Genomic DNA, 16,814 nt, shown 5'->3' with positions numbered 1-16,814 from the left:
ATTGAAGTCATGCTCAAGTTCCACTCTTGGTTTCATTTCCAACCCTATCCTTTCTAATTATATCACTCATATGCCTACCATTTACGTTTATACCACATACATTTACACCTCTTAAAGGGTTGTAATAAACTGAATAATTCATCTGATGTGGCGTGGTTACACCAAACTTGGATAGGAATGGCAATTTTTCAAGGGGCGGGGGGGGGGGGGGGGGGGGGGGATTGCTTGTAATACCTAATTAGGGATGGGTACTAGGATGGGGAGTGAATTCTCCACCTTACCCTGGCCCCCCGATTATAATAGTAGGGGCCCATGTGAGTCAAGACACTCTACTACATCCCCACCCTGATCTCGGTGGTAGGACGGATTCGGGCCAAGTAGAGGTGTCAACGGTATTTGAAAATTCGATTTCGATTTCGAATTCGAGAGTTGACATGATCAAATCAAATTCAGATAAATTTGAATATATAATCAATCAATTTTGGATATCCTATTCATACCAAATAGCTAATCAAATTCGAATTTGGATATGACCCGATTTGATTCAATAAATATATGAATTTGATCGATTATTTAATTCTTATATATAATAAATAAAATATTTAAATGTCTTATATAATTTATATATATATATTAATTAAATTATATAAATAAAATATTTATTTATATTTATTAATTACCTAAAATAAATAATTAGTTGAATTTGAATAGAATTGAATATTCAAATATTTAATCGGATTCAAATTTGAATATTAATTTTCAATATCCATCAGATATCAAATCGATTTTTCTAATCAAAATTCGAACTTGGATATTTCTTGATCTAATTCGAATTCAATCTGTTTACACCCTTAGGGGTGAGGTACCCATTCCTTGTCGGGGATGGGGAATCCCAAAATTCCCCCACCTTGAGGCAACCACCTGAAAAAATGTAATTTGTGGATATTTTACAAATAGGATTATGGGAATTTGGGGGTATTTTAGGAATTGGATTGTGACAATTTGGGGATATTTTATAAATGAAATTATAGTAAATTAATTATTTACAATAACAATAAATTAATGCAGACTATTTACTTTTTAAGCCTGAATTATTTACTATTAATCAAAGTAAATATAATTATGTTATATTACATTATTTTTAATTAAAAGTAAACCATTTGTTGTTAATTAATGTAAAACCAAGTATGATCGAAGCCAACCAAGTGGTATAGATCGGTGTGGATAGACTTAATAATTTTTCTAAATTATTTATTGAAACAATAATAATGGATTGTTATTTAAATAATTAAGAACCAATTTTTTGATATATTAATTTACTAATTTATTTTTCTTAAAATTTTATAATTATTTAGTTGAATAATAATAATAATAGATTATTATTTAAATAGTTATGGAGAATTTTTTCATAGATTAATTTCTTAATTTTTTAATTACTTATTTAAAAAATAATTATGGATTATTTGTTAAAGAGTTTTCCTAAATTATTTGATAATTGTTGATTTTATAGAAATTAGTAAATTATGCTAATTAGTAATATCTTTTATCAATGAATTATTATTGCAAATATTTAATTAAAATTGATTAAATTACAATGATTAATGTAAATTATGTTAAACACTAAAATTTTGAACATTTATTAATAACAAAAATTTATTAAATAATGAGTTGCTTATTAATTTTTGGTGGATTATTAAATTGTTAAATAATTTTTAAATAATGAATTATTTCTAAAATAATTATTTCAAAAATTTTGGTAGAATATTTTCAATTTTTTTAATAATTTTCATAACTAATGGATTATTTAACAATTGGGTATTATTTAACAATAATGAAAGGTGCCATGAATATATAGGAAACATCGAATCACCTTTATTCCCCTCTCTTTGCTTGAAATAACGTCTATAGATATAAATATTGTTTGTTTTGAAAACCAAATCTTAATAAATTATGGCCTTATTTTTGTGGGGAAATTGAGAGAATAGAGGGAAATTAGAGATATAAGTGAAGGAGAGAAGTTAGGTTGTTATAGAAAGTGAGAGACGTGAATTGTGGGGGGAGAGAGAGAACCCAATGGGATGGGAGATGATGTTGAAATGGCAAATTAGGAGTGGTGGGAAGGAGGAAATGAGAGAGAGTGAAAGAGAATGCAGGGTTGGGGTAATGGAGCAAGAAGAAGCAAGGTGGCATGGACCATACTGCCATATATATAGATAGATATACAAATATAATATTATTTATATTAAATTATATTTAAAATTCATTATTTTAAATAAATATAATTTAAAAAATAGTTGTAATTTAAAAAATTTGGGGTTGCAAGTTCCCCAGTCTCCATCGGGATCAGGAGGGCCATTTTTTTCTTAGGTGGAAATCAAGGTTGAGGACTGACATTTGTAGGGGTGAGCATTCGATTTATTCAATTAAAAGCCGAGTTGAATAAATCGAAAATTTTAAAACTGAAATAAAAAATGAAAACCGAACCGAAACCGAATTACAATAAAATTGAAATAATCGAACCGAAATTATCGGTTATTCTGGTTAAAAACCAAATTTAATTAATATATATAATATTATATATTATAACTATAATGTATATATACTATGAAATTTAATTTCATTATAATCCATTATATATAATATATTAATATGTAAATATATAACATATTATATATTAAATGTTATATATTGTATATTATATATTACATATTATATAATGAACTTTAGTTAATTCGGGTTTTTTTGGTTAACCAAAATTCTAAATCTAAAAACTGAATTAGCCAAAAACTGAAGTTTTTGGTTCGGTATTTTGATTTTAATTGAATAATGCTCACCCCTAGATATTTGTTTAAAAACCGAGGTTGGAGATGGGGAATATGGTTCCCGCATCGAACTCGACTCCATTTGCCATTCAAGGGGCATTCTTTTTTTTGGATTTTGAGAGGGGGAAAAGTTTGTCAATGGGATTTTGGTTCCCATTGACCTAGAATCCCATCTTCTTTTTCCAGATTAATGTGGCGACCAAGAAAAATTTATTTTTCTGGCTATCACCTACCCCCATCTTTTAGGTGGGTAAATAACTTTTCCACCTGGGGGAAAGATTTCAACACTTGAATGGGACAAAAATGCCCCTTTAATAATTGATTTTTGTGGCTAAAATGATCATTTCCTTTTTTATTTTGAAAACAAAAGAACATAGGTAAATACACTTACCTGGGCAAGTGTTTTCCAAGAAAAACTTACCCAGGTAGCATTTACCCATATAAATAACTTACCGAAAAGTGAATAATGGGTTGGAGACTTGGAGCCACATCGAATGTGGCGTTTTTTTTCGAAGCAATATGGGAGTTCAAGAAATGTCAAAAAACTGTTTCCTGAATCGCCTACTTTATCGAATCTTAAGACAAAATCGACCATTTATCAACTATTTTTTGACGGTTCCTGTTCAAATTCTGACTTGGTAATAATAATTAATAAAAACGGAACGGTTGCGAAACGCATCTCTCAAACGACCCATCAGTATCGTTTTCAAACCCCTTACATAAACAAACCCTAAACCCCATCGATTCCATTCATACTTTTGAGAACAATCAAGTATCAACAATGGTCTTGAAAGTGTAGACTGTTGGGTCTCATCTTGCTTATCAGTTTTTGGTTGGGTTTATGCTCACTCGATGGAAGGATTAAAGCAAGGACTTCGTGCTTTCTCGAAGGAGCCCATCTCCACCACCTCCAACAGAGCTTCTTTCGGCGAGTCTACCATTTATGCGGATCAATCTCGGGTTTTGGTTCCCAGGGCTTCCGGGTACTTTCGTCTATCTCGCTACCTTTACTGTGAATTTTGTAATTATCTAATCAATCAACTACATCCAGCAACATTGCAAGCCCTGAATACCTGGTTATTGCATCCTCGGTGTTTATTTGCTCCCATTTGCCTTTTTCTTCGAATTCGAAAGTAAAACTATTAAGACATGAAGCGATAGATAGACATTTTAGCTCTTCGTAGCTCAAAAACCGGCTAAGTGTAAGATGATCGAAAGCGCGACTTTGATCATCATCTATGTGGTTCTAAAGCTATTGAAACTGTTATTGATAAAAAAAAGCTATCTTTTCCCCAATGAGTTTTTTTTTTTTTTTTTTTTTAATATTTATAATCATAGTTGATTTTAATGACCCATGTTTTTGAACCTAGGTGATCATTTGATATTTTGTCTGTGAAGCACGATTTTGATATCTCCTTGTCCTCTGTCATACATATGTCTCATCTATTTTATTCCCTATAAAACTATTGAATAGGGCTCCTGATCATCCCTCCCCTCCCAATCAAAATCATTTTGTCGAGATGAAAAAATATACGTGAAACCTTCCTACTATAGTGGCGAGAGAAGAACCAAGGCAGGAAAACTGAAAAGCAACAGAAATACAACCCTAAGGTGGTTCATGGCTCCTCTTTGTTACTATTAGCACCACATGGAGTTTTGAGGTGTCTCAGAATAGCCCCTATTCATGAGTGGGGCTCCTTTGGTACTACCATTCAATATAAGCACAACACTGGAGATCATTGTTTATGAAACAATAATAGTCGAACAAACTAGAATAAAATGCTAAGTCCAATTTACATTTGATTGTGTGTTTTCTTTTTAATACTTTTAAAACAATATATTTTTTCTTTGTTTGCCAAAATGAATGAGAGTCGTTTGAGCATGTTCGTTTAGTGTAGTGCTGCAACTGCCCTATATGGGGTCCACTCAATGGGGGGGGTCCTGATATTCTAAATATCTAGAACATTAGATCCCATTTAGCATTGTTCCTTCTTATTTAAATAACTGAGGCGTTTGGCAATTTATTCTCCAGGAATAGATTTATGCTCTACAGAAACATAAACAATGTTTAGATAGTCAATTCAATAGGTTATTATGTCAAGCACGCCAAACCTGAACAAAGGTGGAAAAACCAATTGATGAAGGGGGAAACAATAGAAAGATGGAAAAAAATTTGGAAATGGTAGATAGTAAAGTAGATTTAGTGTTACCTGGACGGGTTTTCGGTGGAATAGAAGACGAAGAAGGTGAAATAATCCCTCGAGTCATTGGTGAAAGAAGGTTGTGTGTGGAGCAAGAGATAGGCATTGATTTAAAAACTCAATTCATTTAATAAGGGGGAAAAGAAGATGAAACTGAAGGGATGAGAGATCCATCATATGGATGGCCGAACCTTGCAGGAAGGTTGGGCGAAATTTCAAAAAGTTTCTCTCTCTCCCATGTGGGAATCGCATTCCCTATTTTAGAAAACTACATTTTCAAAGATCAATCTTGAACCCAAACCGGACCAGATCTAAAACCAAAAGGGAGTAGAGGGTTATACCTGATACGAAGTAATAATAACCTCCAATGAAGGTGTTCATGCCCAACGAAAAATCCAAAGATTGCTTCCACCGAAGATGACACGGTGCAGGATGAAGCAGAATCAACAGGATGGTTCTTCAGCAAGAACCGAATTCTTCAGCAAGAATCTGATGGAGGGCTAGTGAGCACGACTTCAGATTACCTTTTCTGCCAAAAGGTAATATCAAGAACCCTTCTTGATCGCTCCCACAGGTGGAGATCGAATTGGTATGGCGGCAAGAGCAGGAGAGGAGACAGTGCAGTCAAACTGTGTTGTCTCTCTCTGGAATTCAGGAGTCAGTCAGATGATTTCTGATGTTCCCTGAGGGTTTGCCCTATTCTCCTATTTATAACCTTAAAGAGAGGTTCTCCTAATCCCATTAGGAGTTTCCTAATCCGAATCTTGTATTTGGATTTGGACTATTTTTAAGAGATAAGGATAATCCCTTATCTTATCTGCAAATGAAGATCAACCCTTCTAATCTAACTAGAAGTTTTCTGATCCAAATCTTTATTTGGATCTGGACTCTCTGAGTGGATAGGGATAATCCCTTATCCTATCTGCTGATCTAAATCCCAGAACCGCCCCCTTTTAATTAATCTCATTAAGCCAGTTCGAATTGGGCTTTAGGCCCATTAAGTCCATCTGCTCACTTAGCCTCCTAATTGCTGCCCAGTTGGTTATCCTTGTATGGCGTGGGACCCAAACATTGATCTACACATCAACCACATGGGTTCAGCCCAACCTTTGTTACAAGGCCTGGCCGAATACACTGTAGGAGACAGTGAACCCCTGAGTCCATCACCACAGGCTCTTAATGGGCCCAACATTTACACTAAATGGTCATTGGGTCAAGCCACCTTATAAAAACCCAAGGACTATGGCAAATGCAAGATTAGCCCATCAGGTATTACCCTCAATGGTCTTACACTTAACCTTTCAGCCCATAATGATCAAACACTGCCTGACAAAAGAAGACCTCTCCCTTGGCTGCAAAGTACAGTGCTGCACTCTCTACTCACATGGATCATGGGAATTAAAACCTTTTGCAAACATTTTGAAACCATAATATATATATATCTATATAAATATATTTTGCAAAACAAATTTCAACGGTTGAAATCAACTGTCGACAGTTTTGGTTTCTGATGTAGAGCGATCTGATCACTCCTGGCTGGCGCTCACGTGGCTCCTAGAAGGTACTTGAGGTGAGAAAGAAGAAGAATCCCCGGGGGGTTTACCTGATGGGGATACTCCGATGCTTAAGTTAGTATTCTGGAGGAGAAGCAAAAGGAGACGGAGGCTAAGAGTGCAGATAGCGCGTTCTCACAATATTCAAGAGATTAGAGGTTTCAAGAAGACGTTCCTCTTCTGCCCTGAGGGCTTTTATAGGGACACTCACGTTAGATTGGGCATAACCGCCACTGGGCTTCTGCTGTAGCCGTTACTTGCCAGGGCTGCGTAGGTGGCCGTTGGGGTGTACGTCTCGCCCGGGTGAGTGACACGTTTTCGAAGTGACAGGCACGCCCTTGCCTGCTGTGAGACGTGGACGCAGACTACCGAAAGGACTGGGACTACGCCCTCAGTAAGGGACATGGCGCAGTCTGACCGGTACGGTCTGTCAGTCGGAAGCTTCCTGGGGAGTGCACGTGCGGTTCATTCGCGAGCTATTCTGTAGCGAACTTGGAACACTCCAGAGTTACCCTTAGTAGAATCGGTCCTGGGGATGGCTTGTCTGCTTGGGAGCTCGGACGAGCTAATGACTTTAGCTCGCAAGCTAAAATTGCCTCGGAGTATCTCTTCAAAGGTAGCACGGGGAGCCCGGGGTTCGCGTCGCGGCGAACTCCTCCTTTCGTGAGCTACAATGTAGCGAGCTGCTTCGTAGGCCCGTCACTTGGTCGTACCAGGCTACAACGTTGAGCTGTCGCTCGTGCTGAGTCAGTGTCCATGTGTCTCCATTTCATAGGTTGGGTCAAATCATCCTCCATCAATTGCCCCCCACTCCTCGGGCTAAGAGCACTGCCTTAACGCGGGGAGTTTATGAAGTGCGATGGACTGATTTGACCGAAATTCAAACTTGATTGACTGCCCACATTAAATGTATCTACGGGAATCAAGAGATTTTCCGACTTTCCTGACTTTTCGGATTCTGAAAACGTGCTGAGGTGGCTTTTAACTCCGAACGTCGTGCAGCCGCGATTACCTTAATTACGGAAGACGTGCCGCCAATCACCTTTGGTTTTCAGAAGGCGTGCGGTCAGGGCGCCCGCAGGCCGTTGGATTTTCTTTGATCCAGACCATCAACTTGGAAGGGTGGAGACTATAAATAGGGGGGGGGGGCTCTTGGGCCTCACTTTCTCCCACACCGTCTTGCTGTCTTCGGATTCTGAGGTCGCGCACTTCATCTAGTCTACCTGAATTCCTCAGTTTGCCTCGTTCCGTCTTTTCTGGTGAGTCTCAATCGCTATCAGCCATGTCTGGGTATCCATACCACACCTACCACATGGGTGATAGCCAGGACGATGATGCTCCCTCGAGCTCGGGGGGGAGCCTGGGAGCAGATCCCGGAGGCCCGGGAGGCCTCCGGTGACGTAGCATCTACTTCTAGGGGGAGGGAGCCTGACACCTTTGGTCCTTCCTTGATGACAGCGGAGAGACTCAGGTCTCTGATCCGCTACTTTTGCCTCCCTGGGGACCTGGTTTACAGCCTCCCTACTGGCAACTTCCCTTGGGAGCATGGTCCCAATGACATAGTAATCTTCCAGGGACAACTCGAGGCTGGCTTGCGTCTCCCTCTGCACCCCTTGATAGTGGAGGTGTTAAATCACTTTAACGTCACCATTGACCAGCTTCATCCCAATGCCATTCGGAACATGGTTGGGACTATATCTCTGTGTTACGAGTACTGCCTTCCTTTGGACCTTGACATCTGTGCCTCTATCCTTTGTATAAAGAACGCTGCTCCTGTGGTTCCTCCGGAGAGGCGTTTTTACTACCTCTCTCCCCGCCGCGGCTATAAGCTCTTATACGAGCTACCGAATAAGATTCCCACCTGGAAGCGGGATTACTTTGTGGTCCGTAACTCTGAGGGGTGGCCCTTCCCAACTGCTTGGAGGGGCGCCATCCAGGACCCCGGGGCCGAGCTGGACTCCGAAATTCGGAAAACGATGCTGTCCTGGGCATTGGTAGGCTTCCTTTGCTCGGACTACTTGGCCGAGGAGAAGCTTGTGCAGGCCGGCCTGAGCCCGGGTAGGTCCTCTTTTTAGGTCGCGTAGTTTCTGTAACAACAAAGGGGCTGATCCTGTCACTATGATCACCCACTCAGATGAATTCTCGGACTGTCCCAACATACCCAGGTTTTGACCCGCTCTAAGGATCTCATTGATTGGCATATCAAAGACAACCCAATTCAACACCTAGTGCAATATCATAATCGTGTCTAGGGGTTAGGTGTAACATTCCAGTTTTTCCCATCTATCTCCAAGGTCCAGGGCAATACTGGAATTCTGGTCCGGTTTAGGGTTTAAAGAAAACCCACACTGCATGTACCTCAGGTCTCACCCTGGCAGCTGAGACAAGCCACCCCAACCAACTTGGCGGCACATCAGTGTCAGCCTTGGCAGGATAAATTTCCCCAGATCTATCCAACGGCTGTGAAGATTCTAAACTAACATGAGTCTCATATGTGTCCAGTTTAAGGGTATTACACAGAAATACACCATAATAACATGAATCAAATATGTACTTTATTCATTTACATTAAATGTCATAATGTACATCATTCTGATTGGAGCTAAGGGCATACACTGTCTAACAGAAACATGCCACATTGATAGTGTTACCTGGTGTCGTCGTTGGAGAAGAGGGCGATGTCAATGGAGCAAGAGTGGCAGCCGGTTGATGGGGCAAGAGGAAGAAGGAAGAAGGCGGTTTGTCGAGAGGTTTGGGCTTATCGGTTGCATGAGATACTAATTTTTTGTGGTTTCACCAAAATAACCCCATTTACACATGAATGAGGATACATAGGAACACAGTTTCTTGTTCCATTAGAACGTTGGGAACAAGTTATTTCATGCATTATTTTTGTACCAAGTGTATTCCTGTTCCACGGGAACATCGGGAACACCAGAAGCATTCCCGTGGAACGATGCCAAACAGGGCGTAAGATACCCATACTAGACCTACTGGTTTTTGCCACCAATCCAAGGGAGTTCTGTTGATCAAGTTGATCAAAAGGAAGCAAACAGAGTTGCTCTGGATACCCGTAGAATAGTGCCTTATCGTGTTGGATCATGGATGCTTCAACTTTTTGTGTAAATTCTGCATGGCCAGCTGTGTCCTTGCTTTATCATGGTAACATAGTCCAAAATTCCTATTCTTCTGCACATGTAATTTTCTTCCATCACTAGACTGTCAACTAATTGCCCTCGGGGTTCAGGGTAGTTCCTGTACAGTCATTGGTCAAAAATAATTTTGGTCTTCTCATTGATTGTTCAGAAACTTGGGGTTTGGGCTGTTTGTTTTTTTATATACCAATGACAAAAAGTGCTTGAAAGGGTTAAAACATTTTTTAATTATGTAATGGTTTATTTCTATTTTCATTTTTGATGCTGTTTTACTTTCACTCTACTTTTCCATTTTTAATTTATTTATGGTGTTGCTTTTGACATGAGTCAAATTGTTTAAGGTTGAAAAGCTGTCCATGAATTGCCAATGCCAGCAAGTGGATGAATTGGTTGGTTTTCAATTCATTTAAGGGGGTAGCACCTGCAGGTATACCGGAGAATGGTATGAATGTAAAGCAATCTGAGGAAATTGAGGGTAGTTAGGGTTCACACCTAGGCAAGCCTGGTGATGAATATAGCGAAGTGGGAGAAAATTTGGGGCCTATCGGTGAAGGAAACAGTGGGAAGCATAGTTGGTCCTGAAAAGGAGGGTTTAATATGCTCTCTAGCACAAAAGTATATAAGAGAAGGGTTAAATACAGAACAACTTGTATAGACTCTAATGAAGGGTGTGATGGTGAGTGTGGAGAGGGGGCAGATGTAGCTCTTGAAGCAGTAATCAGTATTAATAAAACTTACGAGGTGGGCAGAAGTGTGGGGATCAACAAAGTGGTAGAAAAAGTAGCAATCAGGAAAGCTCTTGTAATTCTTTTCCTAGGAGGAGAGGAGTTTAATAGGCATTTGAAGAGCTGGAAAGAAGGGAAAGAGAGGAGAAAGATGAGTGTAGCAGACTACACGTTCTTGATCGGGTGGAATGGATACATTTTGTAAAAGGAAGCTGATGTTTCAATTACAATTACTTTGAAAGATTGTGGAGAGAACAGGGGGAAGAAAGTTGGATTTACATGGAAGTACAGAGGTCTCACGGTCATAGAGAGGAGGAAACAGGTAAGAAGTTGGATTTACATGATGGAAGTTGTATTGGAATATAAATTGATAGGGTGGGGATGGAGATGGGTTGAAGAAGGTTTGTCATATTGAAAGGATACCACTTTACTTCATAATGAGGAGGGCAAGGAGTCGGGGGAGAAAGAGAAGGAACCAACTATGACTAAATGCTTTAAGGGGCCAAAGAACCAAAGCATAGTCCAAGTTCCTAAGGTCTTTGCTTGGTTAAGAAGGGGCTTGTTTAGGGTAGGCCTCAATAAGAAGGTTCATAAGAAAGGGGTGATATAGAATATGATGTAGGATGGGTATGGGTCCTGCTGACTTAGGATCTGGTGGTTAGGGGTGTCAATTGGACTGGATTTGGTTCAATCCGGTCCAAACCAATGTGAATCCATTACAAATGGACCAGGTCTGATCCAATCCAATGAATATTTTGGACCATTTGGACCGGTCCAATTCAATGTTTGGACCGTCCAATATGTTCAAATTTGTTTTAGTTTAGATTAATTCTAACCCAAACTTGGTCTACGGACACCTATATTCTTATCTTTTATCAATGGACTGGATGTTGACTCAATCCAATATAAATTCATTATGGATGGATCAGGTCCAATCCAATCCAATAAATGCTTTGGACCATTAAGTCTGGACTGGTCCAATTCAATATATCTTGTTGGTCTGTTCAATCTGTCCAAATTGATTTTGGCTTGGACGGGGTCCAATCCAAATCCCATCCATTGACACCCCCACTGGTGGTGGGCTTTGTGGGGGTGAAAATGAGGGCTGCTGGTGACTAGAGATGAAGAATATGGTTGATAAAAAAGAGTAGAGATGAAGAATATGAATGGACAAGCAAGTAGGATGCAATAAATAAGGGATTTCAGGCAATTTTATTTCATTTCTCATTCAACTCCAATTACAGTGACTGTTTATAGACTCAACTTATTAACTCAGGTTTTGCACTATAGACTCAAGTACTATAAATAGTAAACCCGAAGGTTACCATAAATAGTAATTTCGAAAAAAAAGTAAATTAAGTAGACCCCACTTAGTCTTTGCCTGTTCTTTTCCTGTAAGTTTACTTCAAGGCGAGAATGAGGCCAAAAGTCTTTTTCAAACCATTTCTTCCTTCTCTTAAGATCTGTTAGATTCTTTTTGGGCTTCTAAAGAGGCTTCAACTGATCTAACCAAGTGTATGTTTTTGCGTCATCAAGTTCCAGAATGAGTTGCTGATCAAAGATTTTTGGAGCTCTTGAATTGAACTATTGTTGAATGTTGACAGAGAATGATTGTGGGGACCCCTTGTGTTTAGGATTTTCTGTCATTTATTTTCTTGTTAATTAATTGCTGTTATTGGGCCCAAGGCCCATTAGATTTAAGTTGCTGCTTTAAGTGTTTTTTTTAGTATGATGACAGTAGCGACTCTATTCAGGGCATATTTGATATTGTACAACTTATATTTCTTAAGTATAAAAGTTAATGGGAGTAGCGGTCAGGTTACTATTGGCTTCTCTTCCCTTTCTCACATTTCTTCTTCTTCCTCTTCCACTCTGAAAACTCTTCTTTTTTTCCATTCAGTTATTTTATGTTTTTGTTATTTACTACTCCTTGAATATGGGAAATCATTCAAAGGCTGATATGCCTGGTATCATTAAAGATAGTGACAAAAATTTGCTGTCTGGGGTTGCAAGTGAGGCGGTGGTGATTTATCGGAAGCAACTGAAAGTGGTAGAGGAGAGAATGTCTAAATCTGTACCCGTGACATTTGTAATGTGGTGTTGATTTTGTGAAGAGGTGCTTGAGAGGAGTTGGCAATCTAGTGAAATAGGGCTGTCAATGAACTCCAAAAGTCCAATATCCAATTCAACTCCAAATCCAATTATCCCAGATTTGGATGTTAGAGTTTTAATCTGATTAATAATTGGATCTGATATGGATTTAACCTCATTCAGTCTGATTAAAACATGGTTTGATAAGAGTTATAATTGTATACAATTATATAAAGTTTATATCTGATAAATTTAATATTTTCTATTTATATACATTTATTATGCATGTATAAATTAGAAATAATTAAATTTTTATGAACTTTTTTCATTTTTTGTCCTTTTAAATACAATTAGATGAATACGTACTAGATCCAAATCCAATCCAAGTTCGACATATTGGACTTCGGATCCAAAGACTTGCTACTAATCAGCTGTGGATGTGGATGTATGTAGCTGGATCCATTCCAATTACAGCCCTACCGATGAGGGATTTGTGGAATTCCTTGAGAGCATTAGTATTGATCTGATTTTTGGGTTGGTGTTAGCAAGGTTCAAAATATCGATATGCCCAATACACCGGTAGGGGCGTATCGATACCTTTTTTTTTAAAATTTTTTTAAAAACCGGTTTAGTGGGGCCGGTTTAGAGCTCCTCCACCCCCTGAACTGGTCAGACCCCCAATACACCCACTGTAGGGGCGTATTGGAGAGGTCTCGGACCGATACGTGTCAATACTTTGAACCTTGGGTGTTGGGGGGGGGGTAAGGCTAATACTCGGTTCTGTTGTTAGGTTGTGACAGAGGGAATAATTACCTTATGCTGATTTGGGTGTATTGCGGTTGGGTTATATTTGCAGTTTGTTCATGTTTTTCCCTCTCAACTGATTTCTTGTCGTGTTTCTTGTGCTTTCTTTTATTTTACTGAAATATTACTATTAAAAAGTTTCAAAATTAATTACAACTAACAATTAGTGTTAAAGAGGTTGAGTGCAAGGTTGGTCGTGTGGGTTGGTGTGGTACTCATTTTGTCATTTTGTGTGTGTGTTTAGAGGCCCTCTTGCAAGAAGCCACATCTATATTTTAGCCTTTTAGGAGGCATTGTTTGAGTTTGGGAAGGAACGACCATTTGTATGCTTGTATAGAGTTATCCACTTTACCCGGCAAATGTTTACTATCTGTGCTTTTGCAGTGTGCACCAAATGAGGTTGTTATTTTTCTCAGTTTTCAGCTTTTGTAACCTTTTCAGTTTGTCAATACGTCAGAAATAACAAATACTGGGAGATGTACACGCTTTCATTGAACTATATTACCTTTCCTGACTTCTTGCATAGTTTTATTCTCTATGCTATATTGATGATTGGAATCTGTGTGTGTTCCAATTTCATTAAAAGCAGGCCATCTATAAAAGAACTCATCCATGAAAATCAGAGAAGGTTTGATTTTCTGGGATCAGTATTCCCACTTCTAGCAATATGGACTTTCTTAAAGTCGTTCAACAATCATGATAACACTACAATGGTCAATTCCTTGATCTGACAGTGTAACTGTGGTCAGGGAATCTTTTACATCCCTGATGCTATAAGATGAACTTTAATTGATTAAAAAGGAAGATTTGAACAGATTAACTAGAAATCTTAGATGGTGAATGTAAGACCATTCATTTATGGTCAAAGTAGACCATTCTCAAAAAAAAAAAAAGAAAAAAATCTGTATCGTGTAGATCAAGTTGAAATTGCTGAAGTTATTACATGGAATCTGTGTCTTCTTGATGAATTTGTGGATTTGTAGGAAAGTAGATGGAATCTGTGTCTTCTTGATGAATTGGTTGAGGTAGCAATCTCCCAAAACTATGCCTAGGATCGCATTTAGTGTGTTATGGATTTTAGTTTTCTTTGTGGATTTGTAGGAAAGTAGATGGAATCTGTGTCTTGATGAATTGGTTGAGGTAGCAATCTAATAATATCCCAAAACTATGCCTAGGATCGCATTTAGTGTGTTATGGATTTTAGTTTTCTTTGTGGATTTGTAGGAAAGTAGTTTCACTTTGGACATGCACAAAACTTTGTGCCCTTGGCTTTGCTGTTGGTGTTGTTGTTGGCTTCACCTTAAAGCGACGTCTCCGGCGATGGGCTGCAAAAATTCTCAGACGTTTGAAGGATGACTGAGACCACCAAGCCTTTGACTTTCAACTGAGTCCTAGTAATCTGCATGGTTACTTTTCGAAGTAAAATCTCTTGATGCTGATCGTCATTGGAATCCCTGACTACCTGGTCAGACCCTTCCCATTTGGTCAGTGTTCTTGTGGGTGTTTATGGAAGAATGTACTGAACTGCCAGGTGGCTGTCATATTTCTTGATCTTTGATGCATCAACGCTTCTTCATTTTTTTTTCCTGCTTATGGAATCTTAAATTGGAAAGATTGGTTGAGCTTGAGGTATTTGTGCGGTTAACCTACTAAGATGATCAATGGCGGTTAGCTTAATATGTGGGTTAACTAAATCCCCGACCCTGACGCATGGTTTCTATCTTTGATCATCTCTGATGGCCTGATGACTACTGACTCCTGGGGGGGAGGGTTGTGGGTATCAAAGTCCAAAGTGATATTCACATACTAGCATTTTTCTAGTTTGATTCATGGATACAACTTCTGAGCTGGTAAGGCCTCTGAAATTTGGATCACCGGAATGATGTCAGTGTTTTCCGGGCTGTTGAGCTAGTGATCACGCGGATGCTGATTTTTTTTCATGGTTTTGACTGAATCAACTGTCTTGTTAAACTGCCAAATCTGTCACCTAGCCAACTTTCTGGGTTGATGGCTGCTTGTTCAAGTCTAAAACATTGATTGAATAATGATAAGGGAACAAATCACTTTTGCCCTGGTGCCGCCCTAAAAAGGACAGTATCGTGAGATCTTGATGCATTATTGGTAGAGCCCACCTTGAATTAGATGAAGGTGGCGTCTTGGTGGGTCACATCAATATGCCCAAGGCCATGATTCTCCTGTAAATTTTGACAAATACCACTTGATTAGTTATAACTTTTATGATACCTGTGTATGTTTGGCATCAATGCTGCAGATACAGTTCTGTTTTCTTTATTAGTTGGAATTTTTTTTTTTGTTTGAAAAGTTGCTGCCAGATAGGATGTTTCCTGGAGCAACAGCAACACTTTTTGTTTGGTTCCAGTGCTCTACAGCACTGATATCCATTATAAGAAATCCATTTCACTGCCACATCATGTCTTCATTAGTTTTAAATTGAAAAAATGTCAAATTTAGTGTTATTCTAAACCATACTTTATTTTCAAGGTGTGGCTTATAACACTGTTTTTTATGGAAAAACGGTTTTAATCATTTTACTATTCTTTAGAGCTCTGATTTTAATAACGCAGTACTAATGTGTCATTGTTTTCTGAAGCAAAGGTACCGGTTCCAAACATCGCCTTGGCTTTGTTACCAATTTTTCCAGTAGCGTAGTTAGAACAAAAGAAAGGCGTTTTTATGTAATGCTGATAATTGCCCTGGCTTATCTCCATATTCTCGTAATCTAGTCCACTTTATCCCCCCTTTTGCTACCAAGTCACATAGTTTCTTTTCTAAGCATTTTCCGTACGTAGCGAAGGTTTTCTAAACAGTAACAGTAATTCGTGAGGAAAGTTGGTGAAGGAGTTTATGCAATTCTTAGGTTTCTGACGCATATATACGTACCCGGTACCACACGAGTTCAAATCAGTCCCCCACAACGTACCACAGCATATTCCTACCATGTGTTAAGAACATCTCGATGATGACATCATCAATACACGGTGGGGAATGCTGTGGGACGTTGTGAGAAGCAATCTTGTGGAATGCTGATTTGATCTCTCTCCACCGAAGGTGTGACATGTGATCCATTGATCCATTTGGGTACTGACAATTGTTACATTCTTTTGATTAATGTCGTCAAATGTTTATACTTTATAGCGACAGAAAGAGCTTTCGACGTACGTGATAGAGCGCCGGCGGTCCCATTAAAGTGTTGAACTCCTTTATATCTATTTCTATTTGTCATAATCTGGATCGACATAGAAGGAGAAACCAAGCGTCTGTCTCTCTCTTTCTAATTGCCGATTCAACTGGTTGGCTCTTCTCCTGACGCGCATGCTAACCTGCCAACTGATTAGCATCAACAGCGGCGACTGTTATGCCAATTACTAATTAGAGTGATTAATAGTAATAGTGTTCACTGTTCAACTATTGACTATGTATGGAGGGCATACTAAAGTTGTTT

Source organism: Nelumbo nucifera, chromosome 8 (assembly GCF_055504915.1).
Source record: "Nelumbo nucifera cultivar China Antique chromosome 8, China Antique-T2T, whole genome shotgun sequence".
In the NCBI taxonomy this organism is placed as follows: Eukaryota; Viridiplantae; Streptophyta; class Magnoliopsida; order Proteales; family Nelumbonaceae; genus Nelumbo; species Nelumbo nucifera.
The sequence above is the reverse complement of the archived record's forward strand: the minus strand, read 5'-3'. Positions refer to the sequence as shown.